Raw genomic sequence first — 14,267 nt, 5'->3', positions numbered from 1 at the left:
TTCTATCTTGTTTCGACGAAACGATATTACTGAAATAGTAAACGTAGTTAGTAGGCCTTTGTTGTATTTCTATGCCTACAAAATCACGGAAATAAACTGTACAAAATAATAAAATAACGATGAGTCAAAGTCGGTGATACAACTTTGCACGGAACTCTTGGCGATTACGTTTTGCGAAGGCGTGAATCACAGCTGTATAAAAAAATCAATACTTGGCATTAGTCTCTGCTATTCGCATTTGTCTAGAGTCTAAATTTTTAATAAAAATCATTAAAAACAGTGTTGTGAATTTACTTGTTTAATTTCTTTGTAATAACCTATTAGACGTTTTAAATAATATAAACAAACAAATTAAATTAGTCAAGGTGTGAAGATAGCAGCACGTAGTGTAGCAATTAAACGGACTGATTGGCTGTCCACCAGAGGGCGCAGTGTACTCGTGATGTTGTTACATACTATAAGGGCGTGTAAGTGCTTGTGAAAAAAATAAGTGTTTTGTGATGTTTGAAGCCTTGAAAGAAAAAAACAACCGTGAGTATTAAAATTTCATCGCATTCTCCAAACTATGTATTAATTTAGGCCTTGACAAAATTTCTTAAAACTCATAAGAATTTAGAAACCATACATCTGTTTGAGGAGACGTATTACCCTTCCAAATTAAGGTCGTGTCGGTATTACAGTGCTTCCTATAGCTTCTATCCTCCTCTATTCGGCCGAGTTGTATTCCCGCCATCTTGTAGCAGGAGCTTTCAGGATTAAGTATAAATATACGATATCGATCGTAAGCTCTGCATAACCTAATTCTAAATTATTTCTACCGTAGTAATATATGATTTATTTTAAAAAATAAGCTGTACTTCAGTATAAGGCAATTTACACCGAGTATGAAAACATTTTAACGTTTGTTGACATTACTAAAGTTTATCTTTATTAAGGTAATTAATTAAATTATTAATCAAATTTTTTAAACTATTAGTGGTGTATTAACCAGTAACTTCAGCTTTTTAAAGGTCACCCATTTACATCATATGTACTAAATAAAGTATGACATCATAAATTTAAAATAGAATCGCAGATCGTTGGATAAAACAGTAGATAAATACTCTTATTATGCTAATAATTACTTAAAACTACCAGTTTACATTCTTTTATAATATTTTGAAAATGATTTACTATTTGCCAATTTTTAAATGTCTATTCATCAATGTTACTTCTGCACCTATTTGGCTGTTTTATTATGGGTAAAAGCTCATATCTATGAATAGAACAGAAATAGAAAGTAAATTATCAAAACAATACAGTACAAGAGGTCCATAATTACATGAAATTATCAAATGATGGGAAGGTTGTACATTATGTATCACTATGGCTATTAAAATATACTATATCTATATCCTAATCATGTTGATTGCAAAATTTTAATTTGTTTCCTTCATCTTCAGGATATACTCGTCAGAAACCACAGCAATAACTTAATTATTGTTGTTACTTATTTAAACTTTTAACTTCTACTATGTATACTTGTAATGGTTAATAAGTAACAAAACATTTTTGATTAATTTTATATGTTGCTTCGGAGAATATTTAATGGCCTTTTAGGCCAGTATCGGCTGTGTAACAAAATAGTGACTATCTAACACAATGATCTTTTATTAATCATTATAATATGGATGAATATCATAATTTTAATATATCAATGACATAATTAGCACTAAGGAAAGCAGCCAATGTAACTTTCACAAGATTTTGGCACGGTTAAGATTTTAAGGATATTGTGACTTGTTAATTACTACTGTGTAAATAATATTTGCATAAAAAATATATTTGGCTCTTTCCACACAAAATATCACACAGAAATGTTTCAAACTGTACTTTGCTGTTAGGTATTTTTATTGATAAAAGCTATGTTATTGTCATGTGCTCTTCAGTTGCAAACCAAATTTCAGAATTGTGAAACTATGCCTAAAATCATGAGTTAATTGCAAGATTGTGTAATTACAAATAGATTGCATTTTATCATTACAAAGTTTAAATTTTAATGATTTATTTTCAGAGTTAAATCTATCCAATAATAATTGGGGCTATGCACATAGGTGTATTTATTAATATTGAAGGAATAAAATATTATGTATATCTTTCACATTTTTATTTTAATGAGAAAACATTGTAAATAGTTTTAATTTAAACAGAAAACTCCTTCACACCACGATTTGCAAATATTATTTTGCAAGTGAATGCGCAATGTAGATTGCCTAAAAGTTTTTTGTTCGTCTAATGTCAAATTATTCAATATACATGAGATTGGTTATAGGTGTAAAAGCTTTGAAAGCTATACAGCTTTTACATCTATTGTTAATAGGAGATGATTTTGAAACTATGAATGTGACTGGGCCATGTTCAACAATATTTAATTTTCATATATGGTATTCTTAATTTTGAAAATGATTTCTGATACTATTTGATTATTACATGAACTACATAAAAACTATACGAATTTGATTTCTGAAACCATTGATTTTTGGAAAGGATGAACTGTTCATTAATTGACAGCCTAGGAGCTATATTTTCACCCTTTTAAACTTTCATACTTATAACTAATCACCCTGTGTAATAATTCTGTAATGTTATGTTACAAAACATAGCATAATTAGCGCTGTTCTATAGGCATGCGTGGTTCATTGGTCGGCGTACGAAATCATTCATCACAGATATGGAAATAGTCAGTGTAACCACAAGGCGTGCCTTCCGTCTTACAACGTCTATTTATGGTCTCCTACATGATTGTAGCGCGCGGCTATCGTGTGTTCTAACTTGGTCACAGGTACCTGTCCTGTTGTTTATATATGCGTAACAATGTCCTTGCTTTTATCATTTAATATGTCGTGTATGAAGAGTACAATAATGCAGTTTATTAACTTAGAGGGCAGTTCTTGTTAACTCTTTAATTGGTAATAAATCTTCTCTCTGGGTACATAATTTAAATGGGCTGTGTTTTATTTGCCAGACAGAGCTAATATAACGCACTTTTGAGTAAAAGAGACAGATGACTGTAGTGGGCGTCAACAAAAATATACATTTAAAGATGCGTTTACACGTCAAAGAGCAAGATGTTTAAGTAACAGAAACGTAACTTTTCAGAATTTCGTGAATTCAATTTTCGGGTGCCAGGCCCATCAATTTGTAGGGAGAAGTATCAGGTACGTCGATGACCTCTACCTACTAAACTTGCTTTCATTTTTGATTCTGCTACCTTCACAACATGTTTTTGTCACAGTTTATATTGTTTGAGTAGATTTTGGAGTGATTGTGTTCAGAGTGTAAGGTAATTTCACCATTCACCATGTAAACGCATCCTTAACTCTGATTACTCTCTAATCTCATGTATATATAACAAGTGTTAAATAAAAGTATAGCTGTCATCATGTTGGATTTATTCATTTAATCGAAGTTCGAAATATAATTTTATCTTTAGTATGGCATAAACAGATTAATCCGTCTCAATTATCTTTTGATTTCTGTTAGCGAAATAAGTTACATTCTAAAGACTTCTTACATAACACTTTTGAGGTTTTTAACCTCGGTCACTGGTGTAGGTATTGCAGTGAAAGTGTCAATTTCATTTGCAATATTTTCTTGCGTAGTCGGTAGAGGACGCAGCTCATAATGTTATCGTCAACGACTATATTTACACAAATATCGGAGAAATTCTGCACTAAGATCCAACATCGAAAGAAACCAAGCCACAGATATACAGATAAAAGAAAAAGAGATGCCAGAAGGCTGTTGCGGAATTCCCGGCAACATTTTCGGTCCATGTTCTCATATAGTTGCACGAGTGAGAGTGGTGGTGTTACATACGTAAAAAGAATCTGCTTACGTAGCATCAATGTCCGATGCAACCTGATCCCAACATTCAAGGCATTGGAACGCAAGACGGTAACTGCTGATGCAGCGCTACGTGACTATAAGTAAATTGATTTTTTTTTCGATCCTTAAGCTGTGATTGTAATTCATTTAATGTCTAAGTTCACCGATCCACTGATGCGCTTCATTTACCCTCGTCTGAATTTTTGCCTGAACCTCTTTTCTCTAGACCTTATTGGTAACCTCGCAGTCGCTCGGCGAGTCTTGGAGAATCACCAATGAGGAAATCCGTAGACTAACGAAAGTTATCAAGTTAGCGTTCTGAATAAATAAGTTCCCTCCACCAACAAGATGGACGAACTTGTTAAGGTCGACCGAATATGTTAGATGTAGGCCGCTTCCAAACGGTTTTATTCTTCTATCTAGATGTCTTAAGGCTGAAACTATGAAAAACATGTTTGTTTATTTTTGGAGAGAAATCTTCGAACAAACTAGATACCCTGCCATTACGAGAAGGTTCTTTTGTATCCTTTTAAATTCCTTAGCAGTCATCTCCGCTGATAAAGACTCACGGGATTTCAATGAACCGCCATTTCTATACCAAAGCTTGCTTAAAGCTGGCGCCCAACGATGCGGCGTTTTATAACGCTACGTATTCGCGTTTGCGCAATTATACACTGCATCGATGAATTTGATAGTCTACGCCCAGTCTATGCCAATTCATAACAGTGTTCTCAATAACAATATTTTAAGATTTGTTTATAGCCTTGTAAAGGCGATTACAGACTATGAAGCATTCCACGATTTAAGCCTTGAAAAAATATTTTGTAAATGTTTAAGAATTTACGTTGGCCTTTCACAGTCATATTGAGAACTTTTATCTGTCTGTCGGTGTCTTTAAAAAACTTTTTATGTAAAAAAATAGCGTTATAAATAAAGAGTTTCAGCTGATCTAATATTTCTGATCATCGTCATAATGAACTACGTGTGTACTATATGTGAAAAATAACATTAAAGTATTTATTTTTTATATTAAAAGTTTTCTATTAGTAAAAAATAATACGAGGTTTTTGTACAAAAATACATTAAAAAACTAGTAACAATAGTTTATAGTAGATAATAGATAAAAGCGTCATGTCCTCTATTTAGTCTTTGAGACGTAAGATGGTTAATTAGCACAGTTACTTCGCTAGTTACGGCTCTTTTGAAATTGGAACACTGTATTACTTGCGCCTGCAGTTGGATGACAGAAATAAACGCCTTGTAGGTAGCAACTGAACAATTTCTTGCATAAGACACTACTATCTAGAAAACGCCACGATGTATAAAGTTTTAACGCTAAACTAAAATTGAGTAATATTAATTCAAAATATAATTACTAATACTTAACATATGTTTCCCATAAATTAACGACAATCTGAATTCGTTTGATAAATTTTCTTATTCAAAAAAAGTGCACAAAAATGCACTATAAAAATTTAACGTAATGTCTTTATTTTGTGTAAGTAAACATAGTTTTTTTTTTAATTTTAATTTATCCGTGTCTAAAACTTTGTACAAATCTATGAGGTTGACCTATGGCTGACCACCAGTGAACGGCCTGCGGTTGAATCATCCTTATCATCATTATTCACAATGATGATAAGAATGATCAACATTTTTACATATCACCGTATTTCGGCTTGACGTTGATTTATGGAACACTATTTGAAAATCTTTCAAATACAACTTTTATTCTAGTTCTCAATGGGGGACTTTATATGATGTAGATTTTTCTCAGATGCGTATTCCACATTCGTACATATTATTCATATCATGTCATATTTATGTAAATGACTAAAAAGGAAACTTGTACAGAGTTACGTAATACGGATGTTGATGATTTTTTTTATACGAACTCCGGGAAGCCGTCAATCGCTTCTTCTGCAGCCTCGTAACCTGATTTCATCTAAAACAATGAGTTCATCGCTCTGGCAGCCGGCCAGGCAGCGGTTTCGTCGAATGTTGGACCGTCTAACCAATAACTAATTAGCCATAGTTTGCATGATCGACGATCCCGGCTTCAGTGGTTGTTGAAATTTGAATTTGGAAAACTATTGTAAAAAAAGTATACTATGTTTTCCGCTAATGGATTTTTGCGACCATCTAAAGATAAAGTAGTACACTTTATATACATATGCATATTTACTTAAAGCTGAAGGAAAACTATTTTGTACAGAAAATATCGTGTGAGCGAATGAGACTCCTGCTTGTGCGCAAATAGATTTTTTTGTATATTAGCACAGTAAAAGATTTTGATAAATATATACATATATCTATCCTCATTGGCAAGTTCACAGTCGTTCAACTAGTCGTGTGGCTATACTCGGGACTACTGTACGAGGTCGAATCAAGAATGATAAGATCCGTAGGCGAAAGTTATCGACATAGTCCAGCGGATTGGCAAGTTGAAGTGGTAGGCCACATAGCGCACAGAACAGATGGCCGCAGGGGGCTAAAATTTCTGGAGTGAACAGACGACTTTGTTAAGGTTGACAGAAGACGGTGTGATGAGATCTGTGGAAGACGACTATGTCCAGAAGTAGATGTTCTATAACTGATATGATAATGATGACACATTTACTTTACAATATCGCTATTGCTTTGAGAACGAAGTGTACCAAATGAAAAGATAGAATGGAACCTGTTTCTTACTATTTTGTAAGTGCATATATACTGTGTCAATATAATACGGCTTTTAGGTCTTCTGTTAGAGACAGTTTCGGTGAATTCTTCCGCGACATCCATTCGTGAAAACAAACTTTTTTTTTACTCTGATACGGCAAGCCGTAGAACCCTGTCCTGTGATTTACTGCTGAAATAATGATGATCTTGATCCGGTTTCTAAATAAAACGTTAATTGATTTCATTGAAACTTGTTTTTGTTCTGCCAGTAATTTAAGCTTTCGTTTTTCTGCAATGTTTCTGTGTCCCCAATAATTGCTTTTTGCACAGCAAGTAACGCATATCAGTTTGAGTAAATATATTTTCTTTAAATATTATTAATAATAAAAAGATATTTAAATTATCATATAGTCGTTTTTAAATTAATTTTCCTCGTTCCTAAAGTATTTTGTATTTAACACGACGTCATTACCGGATTTAATAATGCGTTAATTGTTTTGTCACTTTCATATAATTAATACATCCCACTTTGTCGTTAGCGATAACAAGGGTCTACGCATATGAAGAGTTGGTGGAAATCAAATACGATGTTTTCAATTCGTTGTTTGTTCAGCTAAGTCTTTGTTGAAATGTTATAAAGTTTCGACGTGTTAAGAAAATAAATAAGTACAATAGAAATGTTTGGAGTTATTGCCATTCAAACTAAATCACTTTGTGAACCAGATGAACTATTTTCTTGTTCCTTGAAGTTAGTTAACTTTTAGAAAGAACCATTTGCTATATATAGACGCTAAGGAATTATAAAATCTTGTATAGCTAACGAATGGTGCTTCCAACTTAGTAACTTACAATGATGGGTCTCCTTAACCGTGTGATTTCACTAACTACGATTCTCTTTAAACCGAAACCACCTAGTCATGTGCGTCCAGACATAAATAGGAAAACTTGACCGACAGACATTTGTTTGACAAAGATAACCTTTGTTATAAAAGTTAACCCTTATTTAACGATACCTATATATAATCAGATATATGCATGAAATGGTACAAAATTAGAATATTTAATTGTTTTTAATGACATTACGTGGCCGTAGGCCCAGGAGTGTAAAGTTAAGGAGACCAGGAACCGGTAAGCGTCGCGTAGTACGTTCGCCAGACAGGCTATCTTGTAAAGCTCGTCGGAAGACTTGCGATGCCACTTCCAACTGATCTTATTGGAAATCTATGGGTGAAGTCCATGTCCCATGACTAAAATTAAAATGATGAGTAAAATATTACTTCGATCATGTATCAGACGAATGTCCCGGTTTACAAATCAGAGGGTATGTAAAATGAGAGTTCTTTTATATCACTGTAGTTGTAGTCGTGGTGTTTTATTTTATTAAGTTGTAAGCTAACTTAGAGACCATTAATAATGTTAATTGCTTCATCTATAAGTACTTCTAAGTCTGTTGATAACGAAGGTGAAACTTATTTGAAGTCATTATTTTGTAAGTGCTTAAAATATCCGTTTCAATCGATGTAACGAGTCCATTGACAAAGAATTCCATTCTGCGCGGCCTATATGTAATTAATTAAAGCCTCTTATTCACTATACAACGATAATCTTATGTATCGGTAATTAGCGCAGTTGCTACGCGTTGTGTGCTATATTGCAAAGATTAAGGTTTGCGTAAAGCGATTACGGTCTCAGTTCTCTTGTTTACTTCAAACGGCTATCACTGTCGGGTAAAAAAATCTATAGCCGTTTTCAGTTTTAGGCTGTCATGCTAAACTGTAACTAACGTAAAAGAAAAGTGATTTTGAATGTGAATGCTAGAAATGTAGAGTAATCTTTGGAGTTGAGAAGTGGGGACATCGCTTAGAAAAACGGGCATTAGTGTCGCAGAGGAAATGCTATAGTGTTACTCCGTTAAGAAAACTGTTTGCATGTGGATTAGATTTCAATCTAATAAAACAAGAGACGAAATAGTTACTTCCTTACTCGAAAAAGGGACGCGATGGGAGTTTTATTAGAAGTCCACTTTAAGTCATTGCTCCCAGGTAGAGGTTTACGATAGTTTTTCTGCTTAAATAAAAAAAAAGTATTTTCGATGTGTTATACATATTTACATGTAAATGAACCTCTATTTCCCTTGGTCAAAAATAATTTGGTAACGACTTCACCGATTTCAAAAATCTTTCTTCAGTTTCTGGTATCCATCTTCTTAAATTTACTTTTACTCTCTAGATTCTTATGGAAAAATATTACAATTTACAGACCGTTAGTTTGTGTTATCAATTTTAAAATCTGCGTTTTAACATGGTAAATAGTATATTGTATGTTTTCGTGTTGGAGAAGCTTGAAGCCTTTTTATTAAGGAACTAGAAAAATTAAAATTTAATTACTTTCTTAGTTCATAAATACAGTAATGGTCATTTCTTAGCATTCTCTATGAAAAAATGGAAACATATATCAGCGACTTCTATACTGAAATAGAGCTTGCATTTGAAAGTGATTGTAAATTGTCTAATTTTAAATTCGATAATCAATAGACACTGGCCATGATAACAATTACAAATGTATTAAAAAACTATCATCAATTTAAAATAGAATACTTTTACCAGTTTCAAAATAAATTATCCGTCTAATGCATGTATATAATGGAGTTATAATGTTGTCAAGGGATTGTGTAATGCGTGTTATGAATCAAAATGTTTACTCCAACGACTGGTTTATGAGAAACCCATGCGCTGTAAACTTGCCAACATATGACTCATTCGCCTTAATGATTGTATTCATTTTTATTTTTATGATTAGTTAAAGAATTACTTTCTAGTATTTTCGATGTGATAGTCAAGCGAGCATTAACTCTTAGGATATATTGATTAACTTATATAAAAAAAACATTGTATAGGCAGTCTAAATAACTGATTTTGGAACAATAGAAATGTTTTTATGTAGAACAAAAAAATTAACCACAAACCTTAACACATCGCATATCAGTAAATTGGTATGAACGTGAAATAAAATTTTAAACTTATATAAAGACTCATCACGATATATCTGGAACTATAAGGCTTAGAGACTTGATATTTTGTAGGAATACAACTTTCGACGTGTTGAGGTCAGATAAGAACGTATTTTACAAAATTTCCACCCGCAAAGAGGTTTCGGGGAGCCTTCATTATTTTGTACATATATTCTAGTGGAAAGTCTAGACACTACACCTAACACGTGTAGACTCGTTTAGTCTCAGGTTTTTATTTATTTAGTAGCTTGCGGACCTCAGTTCTTATGGCTCAAAACGAAATGTAACAAGCATAAGGCTAGCAGCATTATAACAACTGAAACAATAATAGAAAATTAGCAGTATGAAAATTAGTTATTATAGTAAACATGGTATAACTCCAATTAAGCTGTTGTTGGCCGTGTTATTGGATCTGACGTCACTAAATGGGCTTCCACTAACTTTTAGAATGTTTTTTTTTTGAATATTTGGTGTCTTTGTATCTGTATAAAGCAAAGTTTAAAATGTTGCAACAAAGGGTAAAGTGCCTCATACAAATTTTGCATAGTCACACAGATTGAGATTCCGTTACAGTGCGTCATGCATTACGTCATTGGTTATTTATTTTTTATTCGTGATCTTAGCATATAGATGACATTAAAATTAACCTTGACCCACATATAACGGCGGCAAGGTTTTTTGTACCACGAATTTTGCCTCGTACGTTATAAGGAAACCGATGTATTTAAATTTAGAAAATTCTTAAAATTATGGTAGTGGTTCGTATGTTATAACATATGTTTTAGAGCTTTAATATTAAACATTACCTACATGTACTAAATTAATTTAAATATTGTCAAAGTTAAATCCCGTAGATTTGTAGATATTTCTTAAAGTAAAAGAGAATACAAAGTGATTGGTGGAAAATCTTTTAAAAGGTGAATTTATAGCTCACATGCCTGCAAAAAACATTGATTTACACCTATTTCCAATCACCCTGTATAAAATGATGACTTTGTAATATTTATTTTCTGCTGGAATTCGACAGAGCAATAACTTCGAATCGTTCACTCTGCAGGGAGAAATTTTTAATAATATTTAATTTTTACTTGTAGTAATCTGTATAATTAAAACTCTTTTTCGCGTTATCATTATGTTATTTATTATTCCAGTACAGTAATAGACAGAAAATGAGCTATAGAGCCTTAATGGTTTTACAACTATAACCAAAAAATAATAGTTTTGTTATCCAATCGTAATAAATAAATACTAAGTTTGCAATTGAGCCAAAGCAATCCAATTATATTATACATATAACTTCAACGATGTGATCCCATTCACAAAACATATTTTAAAATTTTGCGGAAAATCAATCTGCAAGTAATAAAAACTAATGCACTCGACCATGGGCAGCGGAATAAATTTGCATATACTATTTCCGCTACAAATAACTTGCAATGTTTTGTGTTCATATATTAGGAGTGACAGAACCAGGTAATAATTCCATCAATAATTCCACTTTTACAAAAGGTAAAAACGCAGCGGCTATATTGCCTTTGTGCAATTAAAAAAAAATGATTTCTAATGAATAGGTAACTTTAAGTAAAGTAGTAATATTCTTAAACACGGAAATACCTTGATTTGCGTCAGATTTTAACATCAGAGGCTACTACAGAAATAAGTAAAATTTGAATAACACAACGGGTGACGTAATTTTAAAGTATTAAGTAGAACGTCTTTGCTAAGTTTTTTTTCTAACAAAAATCATGTTTTGTCAATGTTTGTGTTTCACAAACGTTTGACATATCAAAAAATTACTGTACTCAAAAAAAATAATTAAAATAAATATTTATATTGAACACAGAAAATACTAAAAATCAAAGATGGTCGAATTTATGCTGCCACAATAGATTCCAAACTTCGCTTCCCTCGCTTATTTACGTACCAAGACGGATCACCGCCTTATCGCTCAATGCCCTGATAGTATTACGAAAATTATTGCGATAAACATTCGTGAAACGAAATTCCAGAGCGTGAGAATAGCGTGTTATGCACTATCGTTGAAATTCACAAATGTTGCACTTTTTTAATACTATGATGTGGGTTAAAATATATAAGTGCGCTGAGCTCATTTACAACATGGACTTTATAATTTGATACCAATGTTACTGATGGAACTTAAAATAAACGCTTGTGTAGTAAAAACGAGTGTGCATGAAACTTTGTGACTACGGCGCTCTTTATACCGAAATGCACTTGTTTTCCGCTTTAAGACGTAATTAGAAATGACGAGAGTGTTAACAGCCAAAGACAACCTAATTGATATAAGATTTCACTGAAGTAATTTTTTTACAAACTATGTTTGCTTCACAATAAACTTTTTTAAATTATATTTTTAACTTTTAATAAAATTTTACGACCTCTCGAGCCTTAAGGTTCTAATTTGGACGCCATAGACCAGCTGATGCAATGAGTGATGATGCACTTCCTTTATTTATTTAAGACTCATTATGGTTCACGTTAGAAAAGAAATATGGATATGCTTAATTACTAAGAAAAAATTAAAATGAGATATCACTCAATTTTATGTGTTACAGATGACCATAGTATAGAAAAAGTAGGTCAAGTAGCGAGTACTCAACGTGTACATACAAACATACATATTTACGTTGTCTGGTTACTTAAAAAGATTGATATTCCTATTTAAAATTTTTCTGTGTACGGGATTAAATAACATCGATGACGTCATTCGAATTTTTCGCATTTTGTTATTTTTAATATCAGCTCATCGTTTTATGTCCAGTATCAATAATACTGAACAGAAACTAACACATGCTACTAAAAACATCAATGGTTAGCATTTATAAAACTAAACAGACTTATCCCTCTGGATTATGAATGGATATGCCTTTAATCAATGACCTCTATTACAGCTGTTTTCCTTTTATTAATGATTATGCGGTTTAGAGTCGAGGTATTAATATGAGTTCCGAATTTAAACAATTACAAATCTTTTTCCGCGTAATGAATGGCATGACGTCGTTTATTGACTGCCACATGTGCGCGGGGCACCGACTCCATGACGTCAGTGCGCTACGTGATCGGACCGGACTTTTGGTTTCGATTGGACGTTAATATATATTAGGGATGATTACCCAGTTTCTTTTCTTTAAAGGTAGCTTGTGTTTAAATACTATTACATATAAAGAGTGAGTACATATGTTTTTGGGATTTTATGCTTATTTATTGAAAAAAGGGGACACGTTTCTTCAAATCAAATCATTCATAAAACTAACCATAGTTTTGATACTATGTTAAACCTGAGGTTATAACTCAATACTAGAGTATTTTATAAAGATGATTTTTGTATTTCGTAAAACATCACAGATGGTAACCAAAACGCGGTAACATTTTATAATAAAATATCTGTCTTTAACTTTACTACTTGAATTAAAAACTAATTTATATACTATTAATTAATGCTGTTCTGTTGATAATTTTAGGTCAATAACAATACCAAAATACACATGTAATTTAAAGTTACTTAACTGGTTTATTTAGTGTCATCTGCAAAAACATTAAGAAGGGCGCTTAGCCCAATCAATCTGGAACCTATGCTGCCGTTAGATATTTCACCGGATCGGCAGGCCGCCTAACTCTGAAGTTAGGCGAACGCTCAATGTAGAGACCAAGCACTTTAGTCTTCCGATTTTTGCTACCTATAAGGGTCCCAGATCGCCTATTTGCTATTGTTGGTTTAGTTTGAAATCGCTCTATTCACTAAAGATATTGATGAGTAGCTTGACGAGATACCAATAATTATCATGTGAAGGTTCCACACGTGTTGCCGTTTTTGGTTCTTAATTGGCCCAGAAAAAAAATCAGCTTTCTCTGTACGAAATATACAAGTTCGAAAACTATCATCGATGAATAACTATTACATATACGTGTATTTATCCATTTAATCAGTTTCACTTCAGTAGTTGATAAATAAATGAGATGAAGATCACTAAACATCGAAATATGAAGAAAACTGTTTTAAATTATCTGCATGAAATGTATTGAAATATTCTCATAACTTTAAAACAGGGTTTCCTAAATTGGCCGCCCCAAAGGGCCGATACCGGCTTCCTGGAGGTAAATGATAACTGATTTTGATGTTCTAAGACGTCTAAAAATTTATTTTATTTAAAACAAGGTCTTATTTTAAACAGTATTAAAAATAAAAAGATTATTGCTTCACTATCTTTCAAATCGAAGATACTTTTTGTTTACATCTTTGAATGCTTATTACATAACAAGTAAATAATAAACAGATTATTGTCGTCATAATAGACCTGAGATAAAATAAAGCGCTTGTAGCATGTTATATTTCTCATGATAATAATACTATTTACGTCTCACAGGAAATTGTTATTTCGTATAATTATACCGAAGACTGGTACGAAAAATACATAATGATATAATTAGCGGAGAGTTTACGTCAGAACAACTTTCGCACGACACCAATAAGGCCCTACCGGCCAACCTTTAAGCGAGCGTGGGCACGTTGTCGCCCACGGACGGATGTCTGTTGAAATACTATTTCGGAGTTACCTTTACTCGTTAAGAAGAAAATAGGTTATTGTTGTCACACGTGTATGGTTATAGGTGTAAAAGCTTTACAGAAGTTAATGTACAGGTCATTTGTTTGCGAAAAGTTTTAATTTATTTACACGTATTTCCAATCGTCTTGTATAAGTTTATATGT

At 32.6% G+C, this 14,267-nt stretch overlaps 1 protein-coding gene across 1 annotated transcript in view; it reads left to right on the top strand.

The window, feature by feature from the left end:
* The first annotated feature begins 288 nt into the window (after positions 1-288).
* The window catches only part of LOC137922701 (talin-1-like), a 99,106-nt gene continuing 85,127 nt past the window's right edge, over positions 289-14,267 (top strand). The window contains exon 1 of the mRNA XM_068765731.1: positions 289-531. The gene's annotated coding sequence lies outside the window, so the exon portion shown is untranslated. The remainder of the gene's footprint in view (positions 532-14,267) is intronic.

This window comes from Battus philenor, unplaced genomic scaffold (assembly GCF_028537555.1).
Source record: "Battus philenor isolate CCGP_79_NKW_IND1 unplaced genomic scaffold, ilBatPhil1.0.hap1 SCAF_20, whole genome shotgun sequence".
Lineage (NCBI taxonomy): Eukaryota > Metazoa > Arthropoda > Insecta > Lepidoptera > Papilionidae > Battus > Battus philenor.
The sequence above is the reverse complement of the archived record's forward strand: the minus strand, read 5'-3'. Positions and strand labels throughout refer to the sequence as shown.